The 15,837-nt window shown below is 40.4% G+C and overlaps 1 long non-coding RNA gene across 1 annotated transcript in view; it reads left to right on the top strand.

Annotated features, from left to right (window-relative positions):
• Positions 1-13,891, top strand: part of LOC138424646 (uncharacterized) — a 185,992-nt gene extending 172,101 nt beyond the window's left edge. Inside the window, exons 4-5 of the long non-coding RNA XR_011250917.1 lie at positions 11,556-11,662; positions 12,178-13,891. This is a non-coding gene — a long non-coding RNA (uncharacterized lncRNA). The remainder of the gene's footprint in view (positions 1-11,555; positions 11,663-12,177) is intronic.
• Positions 13,892-15,837: the final 1,946 nt, after the last annotated feature.

The raw sequence follows: 15,837 nt of genomic DNA, 5'->3' as shown, positions 1-15,837 counted from the left end.
AATGTTTTTTGAACTCTTGCTATGTATCAGGTACCATTTTAATTGTTGTTATAAGGCTTATAGATTTAAATTTAATTAAACTTGTAAGGTAAATAGTATTGTTATTATCTCCATTTTACAGATAAGGAAATACAAGCTTAGAGACAATGTTAAATCTGTCCTAAAAGGCAATATGGCTGTAAGAGTTAGAACTGGGATTGGAATCTCAGTCTTTCTAATTCCAGAGCCCAGATGTCATCTGTGCAACTATATTTTCATTCATGAAGTGTTAACAGTTAATTACAAAGCAAATCCTTTTCTATAGTTCTTTCAACATTACATGGCCTCCCACTGCCTCTGTTTACTGAGATTAGCTGCCATAAAATATAACTTTGGATGTAAAAAGTGGAAGGTATTATGCTGACGTGTACCCTCTCCTCAGAAATAATTACTTGAAAAGTTTCAAAATGAATGCCTTTCACAGCAGAAAGCTATTATCATATCTGTCACAGCAGCAAATGTTCTTCATTTTAATATGACTGAAATAATGCCATTAGATTACAAACAATTAATGGTACATTCACAAAAGTTTTGTAAGACCATGATGTTTTCATAACAATATGATGTAACATGTTAAGGACCAGCCAAGTATAATTTAACCTCTCCCAGAATCCTCCTTCTCTACCTTCTCTTGCTCCAACCCTCATCTTGTTTTGTAGTTTTGAATTTTACTAGGCACTGATATTACTTCAATAGCAAACCTTAGCCTTTAGGTAGGTCTTTCATCAGAAAGACAATCTCAAGGTTTCCTTTATAAACAGCATGTTGATTCACTGCCACTCTTTGGTGATGATAAAATGAAGCCATGTTAATAACATTCTGCTCACACTGCCAGTCGAAGACAGGGGCTGCAGAAGAAATAAAGACTGACGTGCATGTGTGCTTGGTCATGTGCAGCTTTTTGCGACTCCAAGGACTGCAGCCCTTGAAGGCTATAAAGACTGACGTGCATGTGTGCTTGATTGTGGGCAACTCTTTGTGACTCCAAGGACTGCAGCCTGCCAGGCTCCTCTATCCATGGGATTCTCCAGGCACGAATACTGGAGCAGGTTGCCATGCCCTCCTCCAGGGGATCTTCCTGACCCAGGGCTCCAACCCTTATATTGCAGGTGGATTCTTTACCATGGAGACACCTGGGAAGCCATTAAGCCTGATATTCTGTTTTTTGTTTTTTTTAAAGTGGAGCCCAGATGAAGCAAAGCTGCCACATAAACCAGAGAAAATTTACTCTATAGAGACCAATGAATTCCCCTATCATCACAGACATAAGAGCCAAGTGTGATTTCCATTTTACAAACTCAGGAAACTAAGGCCACAGAATCCACAGGGAGTGGAACCCAGTGAGCACACACATCCACACCTGTCTGCTGGTGAAGGTACTGCTTTGCCATCATTCTGTGCTCAGGCAGGAGGAAACTTGGCAGTGCACAGGGAGTCCTTGGACACTCATGATCCTGATGATGATCCTCTCTCATTATTTCAGTTTCCTAAACACTCTTCCTGTGATTAAGGAACTGAATTAATTATTGACAAGGTGGCTGGCCAGCACAGACCAAAAATCCCACTCATGTGGGATGTGTTCCCTCTAAGTGGAGCGCTAGGAAAGCATGCAGTATTGTTTTGCTCTTCCTCTGAGAAAGGGCTTGACAATTGGTCAGTGTCCAGCAGCCTGGTCTTTGGACATAAATAATCATTTCTCCAGGGAAGGCTCTACCTAGGTCATCTGATCTGTTTTCCCCAGAAAGTGTATTGCACTGACAAGGCTATCATCCCAAGGAAGAAAGCAGAAATCTCAAAATAAAACATTTTCATCAGTGAATCCTGGGAAGGGCCATAGTTCCAGGAAGGACTATTTATTCCAAGCACCGGAATGGATTTAACAATGTCCAGTCATAAAGTAGACAGCCTCCAAGAAAAAGGAACACTCTTACACTGTTGGTAGGAATGTAAATTGGTATAGCCACTATGGAAAATTATATGGAGGTTTCTCAAAAGACTAAAAAGAGTTACCATATGAGCCAGTGATCCCACTCCTTGGCATATATCCATACAAAACTCTAATTGAAAAGATAAACGTACCTCAATGTTCACAGAAGCACTATTTACAATAGCCAAGACATGGAAAAAACCTAATGTCCATTAACAGATGAGTACATAAAGAGATGTGGTACATATATACCATGGAATATTGCTCAGCCATAAATAAGAATGAATAGTGCCATTTATTATTTATAATAAATTATTAATCCATGGGTGGACCTAGAGATTATCATATTAAGTGAAGTGAGTCAGACAGAAAGAGACAGATAGCATATAATGTCACTTGTATGTGGAATCTAAAATATGACTATGTAACAGAAATACAGCGGAAGTGAGAAATAGATTTAAGGGCCTAGATCTGATAGAGTGCCTGATGAACTATGGACTGAAGTTCGTGACATTGTACAGGAGACAGGGATCAAGACCATCCCCATGGAAAAGAAATGCAAAAAAGCAAAATGGCTGTCTGGGGAGGCCTTACAAATAGCTGTGAAAAGAAGAGAGGTGAAAAGCAAAGGAGAAAAGGAAAGATATAAGCATCTGAATGCAGAGTTCCAAAGAATAGCAAGAAGAGATAAGAAAGCCTTCTTCAGCGATCAATGCAAAGAAATAGAGGAAAACAACAGAATGGGAAAGACTAGAGATCTCTTCAAGAAAATTAGAGATACCAAGGGAACATTTCATGCAAAGATGGGCTCGATAAAGGACAGAAATGGTATGGACCTAACAGAAGCAGAAGATATTAAGAGGTGGCAAGAATACACTGAAGAACGACCCAGATAATCACGATGATGTGATCACTAATCTAGAGCCAGACATCTTGGAATGTGAAGTCAAGTGGGCCTTAGAAAGCATCACTACGAACAAAGCTAGTGGAGGTGATGGAATTCCAGTGGAGCTCTTTCAAATCCTGAAAGATGATGCTATGAAAGTGCTGTACTCAATATGCCAGCAAATTTGGAAAACTCAGCAGTGGCCACAGGACTGGAAAAGGTTAGTTTTCATTCCAATTCCAAAGAAAGGCAATGCAAAAGAATGCTCAAACTACCACACAATTGCATTCATCTCACGTAAAGTAAAGTAATGCTCAAAATTCTCCAAGCCAGGCTTCAGCAATACATGAACTGTGAACTCCCTGATGTTCAAGCTGGTTTTAGAAAAGGCAGAGGAACCAGAGGTCAAATTGCCAACATCTGCTGGATCATGGAAAAAGTAAGAGAGTTCCAAAAAAACATCTATTACTGCTTTATTGACTATGCCAAAGCCTTTGACTGTGTGGATCACAATAAACTGTGGCAAATTCTGAAAGAGATGGGAATACCAGACCACCTAACCTGCCTCTTGAGAAATCTGTATGCAGGTCAGGAAGCAACAGTTAGAACTGGACATGGAACAACAGACTGGTTCCAAATAGGAAAAGGAGTACGTCAAGGCTGTATATTGTCACCCTGCTTATTTAACTTATATGCAGAGGACATCATGAGAAATGCTGGGCTGGAAGAAGCACAAGCTGGAATCAAGATTGCTGGGAGAAATATCAACAACCTCAGCTATGCAGATGACACCACCCTTATGGCAGAAAGTGAAGAGGAACTAAAAAGCCTCTGATGAAAGTGAAAGAGGAGAGTGACAAAGTTGGCTTAAAGCTCAACATTCAGAAAACGAACATCATGGCATCTGGTCCCATCACTTCATGGCAAATAGATGGAGATACAGTGGAAACAGTGTCAGACTTTATTTTTTGGGGCTCCAAAATCACTTCAGATGGTGACTGCAGCCATGAAATTAAAAGACGCTTACTCCTTGGAAAAAAATTTATGACCAACCTAGACAGTATATTAAAAAGCAGAGACATTACTTTGCCCACTAAGGTCCGTCTACTCAGGCTATGGTTTTTCCTGTGGTTATGTATGGATGTGAGAGTTGGACTGTGAGGAAAGCCGAGTGCTGAAGAATTGATGCTTTTGAACTGTGGTATTGGAGAAGACTCTTGAGAGTCCCTTGGACTGCATGGAGATCCAAGCAGTCCATTCTGAAGGAGATCAGCCCTGGGATTTCTTTGGAAGGAATGATGCTAAAGCTGAAACTCCAGTCCTTTGGCCACCTCATGTGAAGAGTTGACTCATTGGAAAAGACTCTGATGCTGGGAGGGATTGGGGGCAGGAGGAGAAGGGGATAAACGAGGATGAGATGGCTGGATGGCATCACGGACTCGATGGACGTGAGTCTGAGTGAACTCCGTGAGATGGTGATGGACAGGGAGGCCTGGTGTGCTGCGATTCATGGGGTCGCAAAGAGTCGGACATGACTGAGTGACTGAACTGAACTGAACAGAAACAGACTCAGATATAGAAACAGACTTGCCGGTTACTGTCTGTTTCCATCACTAAAATGAAACTCACTGAAGGTAGGAATAGCCTCTGGTCTATAGTAGCTTCTTCAGTAACTAGACTAATGCCAGGCATGTAGGAGATGCTCAATAATATCTGTAATTTTTATTTATGAAACCAGTCATAAATATTGAGTATATAATTGTCATTCTTCTGCAATAGAAGTATGCTGCGTTAAAGGGGAAGGAGTATTACATAATGGGAAGTGTTATCAAAGTGACTTTATTATCAGCAAGATCTTTTTTTTAAATTTAATTCTCTTCCATTAAATATCATTGATAAATCCCTCCTTTCCAGACCTTGAGCCTACTGGTATACTATCTTCCCTGATGTACTATCAAACCCCTCTACTATTCCCTTGCCATTTATGTCTCCTCCTGTTGGTTTTCCTAATCTGACCATATCATTCCCCAGCTTAAAACATATCCATTACATGCCAGTGCCCTTAGGATAAAGGCAACTAACATGACTTGGAAAACATTTTGCAATCCTATCTGTGCTCAGATCTTGAGCTTCACTGCTTGCCCCTCACTGGTCTATCTTTCCATTTTTTCTTTGGTTTCCTGAAATCACCGTGTTCTCTCTTGCCTTTGGGCCTTTTCTCCATGCTTCACCCCTCTGCCTAGAACACACCCTCTTCCAGTTCACCAAACTAACACATGCTCATCGTTCAGCTTTGAAGAAGATGTTACTTCCTTCTGGAAGCTTTGCCAACCACAATACCTTTTCTAGTATCTTTCTTGCTCCTTAGTCGTTGCTGCTGCTACTGCTGCTAAGTCACTTCAGTCGTGTCTGACTCTGTATGACCCCATAGACGGCAGCCCACCAGGCTCCCCCGTCCCTGGGATTCTCCAGGCAAGAACCCTGGAGTGGGTTGCCATTTCCTTCTCCAATGCATGAAAGTGAAAAGTGAAAGGGAAGTCGCTCAGTCGTGTCCGACTCTTCGCGACCCCATGGACCACAGCCTACCAGGGTCCTCCGTCCATGGGATTTTCCAGGCACGAGTACTGGAGTGGGGTGCCATCGCCTTCTCCACCTTATTCGTTAAGTTGTGTTAGATTCTTTGAGACCCTATGGACTGTAGCCTGCCAGGCTCCTCTGTCCATGGGATTCTCCAGGGAAGAATACTAGAGTGGGTGCCATTTCCTTCTCTAGGGGATCTTCCCAACCAGGGATTGAACCTGGGTCTCTTGCATCTCCTGCATTGACAGGTGGGTTCTTTACCACTGAGCCACCTGTGTAGCCATTTACTAATTACTGCAACCATCAGTCTACACTCTTATCCCAGCTTCCTAGTTTGCCTCCCCCATCAGGTGTATTTGTCTTACATACTCTTAGTCCCCTAGAATTGAGCACTATGCTTGATACTTCTTGTCATTTAGTAATTTAAAAAATAAGACAAAATAAAGGGATGCTTATGGCATGGTTTTAAAGGAAATCTCTGTGTTGACACTTGGAAACTCTTTGCCAGTTGTCAAAGTGTCTAATAAGCCCTCCATGCCCAGAATCACTTTGGCCCTCTCTCCTTTTTGAATGATTACCAAGAGGCACTGTCACCCCCTGGGGAGGCTTAGTCCCAGACTCTGCCATTTAGAGTGTAATATAAGAAGTCCTTTTCTGGAAGCAACATTGTGCGTGGTGGTACCTTTCAGCACAGTGAAAACTCGAAAAAGAGGGTGGTCTCAGCCAAGGGTCAAATTGCAGATACAATGCTTTATGTATTTGGCAGTGCTCTAGAGACAAATACATAATCACAGAGGTATGCGATCTGGTTGGAAAATTCAGGCCAGATAGAATGACATGGATAGAAAAGCACATACACAAACACATAACAATGAGCACTCTTATTTGTAAAAACCACATTAATGGATGGCAGCTCCCTACCTCTGAAGTGATTTATAAATTAAAATAATTGCCTCTTTGAACTGTGCAGATATTAATTGACCTATCACTAATGTACATACAGTCTCTAAACCATCCAAACATTACCTAAACATTTTATTCCCTTTACTCTGGAAACCCCAAAACCCACAAAAATAGGCTCTTTGTTCTGGTGCCAAGGGTCATAAAGGAAAAGCCATCATCTTTGATGACTTTGCAGTTCTTATTCTAGTTCTTCATCAAATTAATCTGAGTGAAATTAGTGAGCACTCTGAGATTGAATAAGTCTTCCTATTCCCGTCCCCTTTTTACAATCTCATCCCAAGCACACGGATCCATTTCTGGCTCAAATTTCTGGTAATGAGAGCAAGGCAATTCATTATTTTTTTTAATTAATTTTAGCTTTGGGTACATATCCTAAATCACTCCAGGTTGTGGGCGCCTGGCATTTCCTTCCTACGTAAAATGAGAGAGAAACTAAATTGGCTGAGGCCCAGACATGCATGGACTATGACACGCTTGCTAGGGGTTCATTCTGGAAGGGTGATCTTGACCTAAATTGAAAGGCAGGCAGAAAAGCACAGCAGTTAGGACAGGAGTCTTAGGGCAGTGGTTATAAACCAGGACTGATTTTATTTCCCCAGTGAAAATCTGACAATGTCTGGAGACATTTAGGGTTGTTGCAACTTGTTGAGAAAGAGGTACTGCTGGCATCTGATGTGTGGAAGCCAAAGATGCTGCTAAACATCCTACAATGCCCAGGACAGGCCCCCACCACGACGCAAAGGATTATCCAGTCCAAAATGTCAGTAGTGCTGAGGTTGAGCAACTCTACCCTAGAAGCTGCGATAGTTGAATTCACATCCCAGCTCTGCTTTTTTATGGCAGTATGATCTTGAGTAAGTTTCTTGATTTCTTTGAGCCTTAGAAATTTCTCTTCTGTCAAATGAAGATAATGATAAAGTATCTACATGGATAGCATTTTGTCAAGCCTGGCATTTGTAAAGGTTTAAAAACATTATATTCTATTTTAACTGGAGTGGGTAGCCGTTCCCTTTTCCAAGGGATCTTCCCAACTGAGGGATCGAAGCCAGGTCTCTTGCATTGTGGGCAGATTCTTTACCAGCTGAGCCACCAGGAAAGCCTAAGAATACTGGAGTGGGTAGCCTATCCCTTCTCCAGGGGATCTTCCCGACCCAGGAATTGAACCATGGTCTCCTGCATTGCAGGTGGATTCTTTAGCAGCTGAGCTAACAGGGAAGCCCCAATTCACCAATTACTGTATTTCAAATGGAAATACAAATTGCCAAAACTTGGGCAGGGGGTAATTGCCAACTTTCAAATATTAGTTCCAAGCCCATACTTTACTTTCTCTTTATATTGATACACAATGGAAGGATTAAAAATGCATAATTTTATTTAGAAAATATATTTGGCAACAACTGAATTTTATTTGGTGTGATTAAGTGATGCTAATTTCCAAATCTCAAAAATTCATTCTGTTTTGATTTAGGAATAGGAAAGGATGCATTATGAAGATATACCTTTTTCAGCATCTACGCAGACCCATAGTTTCTAAGCCAGAAATACAATAATATTTGCTTTAATTCATAGATTTAAAAAAAAAAAAAACAGAAAAACCTCAGTTTTCCAGTGAGCAAAGCACTGGAATAGCAGTCTAAAAATGCCTGAGTGGAAGAAAATGGAAATAAAAACCATATTCTGATATTTTTCTATGTGATACTGACATGTAATATTATATCAGGTTAAGCAAAAGTGGTTTTTATACAAAATTTAATATTTATTTGAATTAAATCAATTTGGACTTACAAAAATATGCATACAAAAGTTTCCTGAAGTTACTTCCAATAAGAAGTGTTCTAATATTACACAGCAGTCTGCGACTGCTTTATACCCACACTGAAAATACTCTCCCCAAATAATTTTATACATAAAAACCAAGATCTCCTGATATTTCTTAATGTTACAACTCCTACTTCTTTGTGCCAGGCTTTACTGAATGGACTAAACCGCACAGTCTTTTGGTCATTCTACAGATATTGTTGAATACCAACTACATGTTCCCACGGAAATGGGTGCTAGGATTATATCATGCTTTGAAATATGCAGATGGTCAGAAGGCCACACAGGTTGGTGAGTGAGGACTCCGATTTCTAGTCAGAGAGAGCTGGCTTGACCTCTGGACATTTGGCTATGTCATGTATTAGACTGGTGAGCCTTCGGACATCTACTCAACCTGCCTGAGGATCAGTTTCCCCATCTGAAACTAGGTTTAAAGAGTATTTCCTATATGTTAATGATGCGGTTGACATGTTAATGTATCTATTACCACGTGTAAAATAGATAGCTAATGGGCATCTGCGGTACAGGGCAACAAGCTCAACTCATTGTTCTGCGGTGACCTAGATGGGTGGGATGGGGGAGGATGGGAAGGAGGTCTACAAGCGAGGAGATACATATACCCACACACATATGGCTGACTTAGGGGCTCCCCCAGTAGCTCAGCGGTAAAGAATCTACCTGCAGTGCAGGGGCCACAGGAAACATGGTTCAATCCCTGGGTCAGGAAGATCGCCTGGAGGAGGATATGGTAACCCGCTCCACTATTCTTGCCTGGAGAATCCCTGGACAGAAGATCCTTGCAAGCTACAGTCCATAGAGTCACAAAGAATGGGACACAACTGAAGCAGCTTAGCATGCACGCACGCACGTGGCTGATGTGCTTCATTTCACAGCAAAAACTAACATAATGTTGTAAGACAGCTATATCCCAATTAAAAAAATACAAAACAGGATACTGGTAGACAGCATTGAACTCGAGTCTTGTTATTTATTAAGAAAACGGTTCAAGAATGATTAGCTATATTATTTTAATGACCACTGTCTTATTTTTATAGTCTAGAAATGGCCTGGTTTTGGAAAATGGAAGCTTTTTTGGCATTTTCTTCTTGAAACACACAAGAAAATTGATGGGAGAGTTTAAAAAGCATTACAAACCAGAAGTTGAATAAACCATATTTCTTAGCACAATGTGTATAGGCTTACCAAATGGAGCCAGCTGTCACGAAATAACCCAGGGATGTTGTTGGTTTTTTCTTTTTAAGCTTCTGATCGCCAACTGGATGCTTAATCCAGTAGCTGGGCAAGCATCTCTATGAATATGCAATTTCATGGTTTGCATATTTTCCTTAGACATAGAGTAGTATTATGAAATCCTTTGTACAAATCCTTCAGTATGCACACATTCAGAGCTGCTTTCTAATTGGACTTTAGATAAATGACTTTTTTTTTATACAGACAGCTAGCTAATAAAATTCTAAATGGTTCTGAAGAAAAAAATTACACACTAAATAGCATTTATTAGTTTTATTACTAGAAAAATGCATGTTTCCTATGGAAAATACAAAAAACAAAAAGAAGAAAATACAAAAATTCACCTCTAATCTCAATGACCAGAGATAACATTTTGTGTGTGTGTGTGTGTGCACACACACACACACGTGTGTGTATATGTACATATGGAACGTTACTTTTCTTTGACAAATTTTTCTCCTTTCATTTAATACTATACTGGGATCATTAAATGTTACTACATGAGAGCAGGGGTCAGCAGTCTTTCTGCAAAGGGCTAAATGATAAACGGATTAGATTTTGTGGGCTGTGCAGTTTCTGCGCCAGCTACTCAGCTCTGCCACTGTGACATGAAAGCAGCCAGCGACAATCTCTAAATGAATGGCTGTGGCCAAATTCTGCCCATGGTGGGCTAGGCTTCTCCCTCAACCTGTAGTTCACTGACTCCTCTATACAAAAGCCTCATCAGTAATTATGATATGTTATTAAATATGATTATACTACAGTATCATTGAGTTACATTTGTTATAATAGTTATTAAGGAAAATGTATGACTTTTTAATCCTCTAGATCTTACAGATTTCTTCAAATGTTGTCTTGTTACTGCACATTTTGGGAAATTAAATATAATCAAACAATAACCAAGCTTCAGAGGAATATAGTTTTCTGGAGGTCAGTTAAAAAATGCAAGAACTCTGACACTGCCCTTAATTAAGTGTCTGTTTGTTTCACCACCATAATTTTCTAAATTCCTAGTGTTGTTTTGGGAGCAGTGGTCCCATGCAATGAAGGCCAATGCTGCTGAGAGTGTTTCTGTTCACGACACGAATAGCACAGACCCAGATCTCTGCTGCAGCTGCTACTGAGACCCAGTCGCTTTCACAAATAATAATGCCACTTGTTTTGAGATTGTTCTAGTAAGGAGGAATATTCCTTGAATTGATTCCTTTGTCTTTTAACTCTCTGAAACATAGAGGCATGGGTTATACACTATGCTCTGTGGGAAACAAACTCTGGGACAAATACTAGCATTAAGGAGATTTATTAGGGAGTGCTCTTGGGATCAACACCTGTGAAAGGGAGGATGGGGTAGAGGGACAACTTGAGCTCTGTTGTATTGTCAGGACAGGCTTCAGCTGACCCCAAGAAGAGCTCTGGAGCTGAGGTGGCTCTGCAGCACTGACTTGAGTTGGAGGAAGAGCCTGCAGACTTGACATGCTAGAGTTGACCACCTATGGGCTGAGAACACATGGGAAGGGCTTGGTGGCCCTCCCTAGCAGTCTTTTCCCAAAGGGGGCCAAATAACCAAGGTTGCCATCTGACTGTACTCCCAGCAGTTCATGGGTAAGCCCTTCATTCCTGAAGGGGTTTCCTGGTGTGCATCAAGACATCTACCTTCTCATGGGTTAAGTCCCAGTAAGAAACTTGCCCAAGTAAATGTTCTGTTCTCAGTATGAAAAGCCAATAAAGTGATGTTTTTGAGGTGGTGTAGAATTTTAAGTCTGGTTTAATGAAACCGTTTTAATAATTTGTTTAATCAGTCACCCTATGAATACCAAGATCTGCAGACTCTGTATGTGCAAGGCAAGTGTGCGTAAGTTAGATAGTAAAACAGATTAAAGAACCATGGGGAGCTTAGAGCGTCTTGGGGGAATGTGCAAATGTGAATTACAAGGTGAAATGATGGCAGTATTGAAGTGATGTAACAATTATATCCTATAAGAAACCACAATTTGTTCAATTCAAATTCCCATTCTATTTTTAAACTGCTGCCTTGTTTAAATTTATTAATAAATGGTATCAGTAGTAATCACAGTTCAATTTCTACTGCAGCAAAGCCTGGAGTCACACATATGGATGGCAAGACTTGGAGATGGGCACCATGGTTAAGATGTATTATTTCTAATACACACTTAGTTACGAGCAGTCCCATGTGCCAGGTAATCCAGCTCTCAGCACTATGATCTATAACCTTCTTTTGGATGTCACTCATTCCTTCCCTCTATGATTGTATATATATTTACCAGCATTTTATAATAAACTGCAGGTTTTACTCAGGGGCTCCACTGAATAAAAATACTGTATTAAAAATGTATTTTGATTCACACATGGAATGCAGCCTCAGCTTTTTCTCACCTGCAAGTGAAGAATGAGGTCCCTGTACAATTAAAAAGCTAAAGTGGGACTTTATATGGGCACCTGGAGGGTTGTGGACTAAGTTCAAGAGTATTAAAAAATTGATGCAGAATTTCAATAAGGGCAAAAGAGATTTCACTTGGAACACATAAAATGCCAAAATTACTACTTCAGTGTGACATATATGCAGGCATATATGACCACATGGGATTTTATGGTTTCTAGGAAATACTGGGCATCCAACATAGTTTTCTTCAATAAGGTAATTCTGTAATAATGGTGTCCCTTATTTATTCATTCATTCTTTCATTCAATATAGGGTTGATGTGTTGCACATTTCCAGGGAGCATCAGTGATATCATCATGTATGTGGATAGTGCCCTTGAAGCTGTACAGGACACAATCTTCACAACCATGTTCAGTTTGATCAACAACATAAACTGGGTGAGTACATGCTTGGCACTGAGAATAGAGCAGTGAGCATGGCAGATTTAGATATTACCCCTGTAAAGCTTTACTTTAGATGAAGTCAGACAAAAAATGAGTAGCTACAAAAACCAAATGAATATAAACTGAGATAAGTCGTAGAAGTATAGGGATGATATACACAAGGACCTCTAACAAGGGCTACTAAGAAAGAAATTCAGAGGAAGCAATATTTAAGTTGAAGCATAAAGGATAACTTTCTTTATGGATGTGAAAACGGGTTAGCAAAGGATGTTTCAGGAAGAGGGAAGGATATTCAGAAAGGAAAAACAAGAGCAACACATCACATCATGAAGGATACGGAATAGCCAAGGAATTGAAGTGTGGCTGGGAAATGGAGGAGACAGGACTGGAGAGGGAGTCAGGGGACAGGGCCCTGTAGTGAGGTCATGCTTGTGCATTATGGAGAAGACACGTGACACTGATAAATACATGTGGCTGATGATACGAGGGCTCTTTCAGTAGAACAAGTGAGAGACAGTGGTGGCTTGTCTAGGGCAATGCTGGAAAAGGTGGGAAGAAGTAGACAGATAAAAGAGGTTTTCTACTGAAATGTATTACCCTAACTTCATTCTGCTATTTGTTGGCCATTAGTGTGAATTATTTTCACCTTTGCATGCTCTTAGACAGTATTAAACATCAACTGTTGTGAGTGATTCTGTGAAGAGCAGAATTATTTGAAGTTAACATCAAAGACCACTGAAATCTAGTGTTGGGTTTGCCTATTAATATGTCATAATGACAATAAAATAGTCATTACACTCTCTTTCATCAGAAATCTATTTGACAACCTAAAATTTAATCCCTCTTTTCTCTTCTATAACATGGAGTATCTACTCATTTGAGATTGTGGTGAAGATGCAAAGAGATGATACATACCTAAAGCACTCATCACAATGTCTGCTGTACCATATTTGTTGTTGGGTATTTTTTACTACTGCTTTATTCATACTTATGATGGGAGTCTGGGGTGAGAGTTAATCACATTTTTTCCTCTGAGTTGGCTGGGCACCAAAATTTTGGGAAAGAGATGCAGCAGTTAAATGAAGAGAGATAAAAATATTAGCTTTATCACCAATATCGCTGAATTTAAGAACATGATTGGCTTTTCTGCCCACTTGCACCAAATCTAGCAATGGATACCCTTAACTGAAGTAAACCTGCATATCTACACCTCAAAATTGTTCTTGGGCCTCCATCAGGAACACAGAGGGTTTGAGCAAGACCAGGACCCTGCCCTGATTCAGGTGTGCTTATGTCACGGAAGAAGTGAACAGTACACTTTCACTCTTCCACGGAACCAGAGAGGGGAGAAATTGAGAGCGAGGACCCTGGAGTTTGAGTGAGTAAGTGAACCTGGCTGTGCCATTCATCAGCCAAGCAGACATACATGTGCCTCCGAGTTTCTATGAGTTAATCTCCTCACCTAGAAGATGAGGATGATAAAGTGCTACCTCACAGGACTGCTGTAAGGATTAAAGAAATGAGAATGTTGGTAGCTGGCATGTAGAAATATATGTTTGCCATGACCAGCATCTGAAAAAAAAGAATACAGAAAACGCTGCACTCTATACTTTTCCAATCTCATCTACCAGAAAGATTACTGTTCTTCCCCAGGGGAAGAGCATACAAGGAGAAAATATTTCTGAAAGAGAAGGGAATACATATTTCCAGTGCATTCCCTTCCTGAGGCATGGGATGAGGGGTAAGCCCTTCCTCTATGCTGAATATCAGGGAAGAGTAGGAGCTGATCTCCCATATACTCTATCATGGACTTCCTTGGTAGCTGCTATGCAGGAGACCTGGATTTGATCCCTGGGTTGGGGAGATCCCCTGAGAAGGAATGGCTACCCACTCCAGTATTCTTGCCTGGAGAATCCCATGGAGAGGAGCCTGGTGGGCTACAGCCCATGGGGTCACAAAGGGTCAGACACTACTGAGCAACACACACACACACACACACACACACACACACACACACACACACACACACACACACACCTTACTCTATCACTTGATACCTTGGCCTTGAATCTGTCCTATCTGCCAGGTCCCTGTCTCTCCCTTCAACTACAGAGACAGGGATCTATCTGCCAGGTCCCTGTCTCTCCCTTCAACTACAGAGACAGGGATCTGTCACATTCATCAGTATATCCTCTCTATAATGTTTTATCATGTACTGTGCTTTGCATGCACTGTGCCATTTACAATCAGTGACTGATGGATTTGAACATGAGCTTTTCTGTCTGAGCTACCTTGTTTCTTAACTGACTTAATTATGAAGGGCTGCTGTCAAGTGGCAAAACATAGGCCCTGAGCAGGAAGTACGAGGTTCCTATTTGTCTGCTCCCTTTCTTCAGACCCCAACTTTCAGGATTACCCAGAAAGTTGGGTGCCTAAAGCGAACAAAAATTTTCTTACCACAAGGCAAACACTCTTTACATTTACATTCCTTGCTTGTGATTTTTTTTCTACTCTAAAATTCTTGGGTTTCTCTGTCCAGAGCAGAAACAAAGAATTTTAGAAAAAATTTATTATCTATTATCTTGATATCTTTTATTACCTTGATATCTTTCCTTCATATATATGCTCATCAATTAGATTTAGCTACATGTATGACACAGAGGAAGGATTACGTGGGATAGTTTCCCACTTAATGGAATATTAGGTTGGTGCAAAAATAATTTTGGTTTTGCATTACTGAATTTTGCCATTTGATATTAGAATAATTCTTAAATAAATGCGGTTTTGTTATACATTATTTTAATGTGCATTTCTTGCCTTATATTTTTGGCTAATGAATTATTCCTTGCTGTTTATTTTATATGTATTTTAGACTAGGGAAATGATGTTAGACAAAAATCAATCCAAATGATTTTCTTATTTGAGCTCAAAATGGGTCATAAAGCAGTGGAGACAACTAGTGACTTCAACAATGCATTTGGCCCAGAAACTTTTAATGACCATACAGTGCATTGGAGGTTCAAAAAGTTTTGCAAAGTAGATTAGAGCCGTGAAGATGAGGAGTGCCGTGGCTAGCCATTGGAAGTGTACAACGACCAACTGAGAGGATCATTGAAGTTAATCCGCTTTCAACTACATGAAAAGTTGCTGAAGAACTCAACATCGACCATTCTATGGTCATCTGGCATTTGAAGCAAATTGGAGCTCGATAAGTGGGTGTCTCAAGAGCTGACTGCAAATCAAACAAACAGTCTTTTAGAAGTGTCATTTTCTCTTACTCTATACAACAACAATGTGAATTTTATGTGACAACCAGTGATGACCAGTTCAGTGGCTGGACTGAGAAGAAGCTCCAAAGCACTTCCCAAAGCCAAACTTGCACCAATAAAAGCGTCATGGTCACTGTTCGTGGTCTGCTGCTAGTTTAATCCACTACAGCTCTCTGAATCCTAGTGAAACCATTACATCTGAGAAGTATGCTCAGCAAATCAATGAGATGCACAAAAAACTACAACTCCTGCAACCGGTA

Source organism: Ovis canadensis, chromosome 19 (assembly GCF_042477335.2).
Source record: "Ovis canadensis isolate MfBH-ARS-UI-01 breed Bighorn chromosome 19, ARS-UI_OviCan_v2, whole genome shotgun sequence".
NCBI lineage: Eukaryota > Metazoa > Chordata > Mammalia > Artiodactyla > Bovidae > Ovis > Ovis canadensis.
The sequence above is the reverse complement of the archived record's forward strand: the minus strand, read 5'-3'. Positions and strand labels throughout refer to the sequence as shown.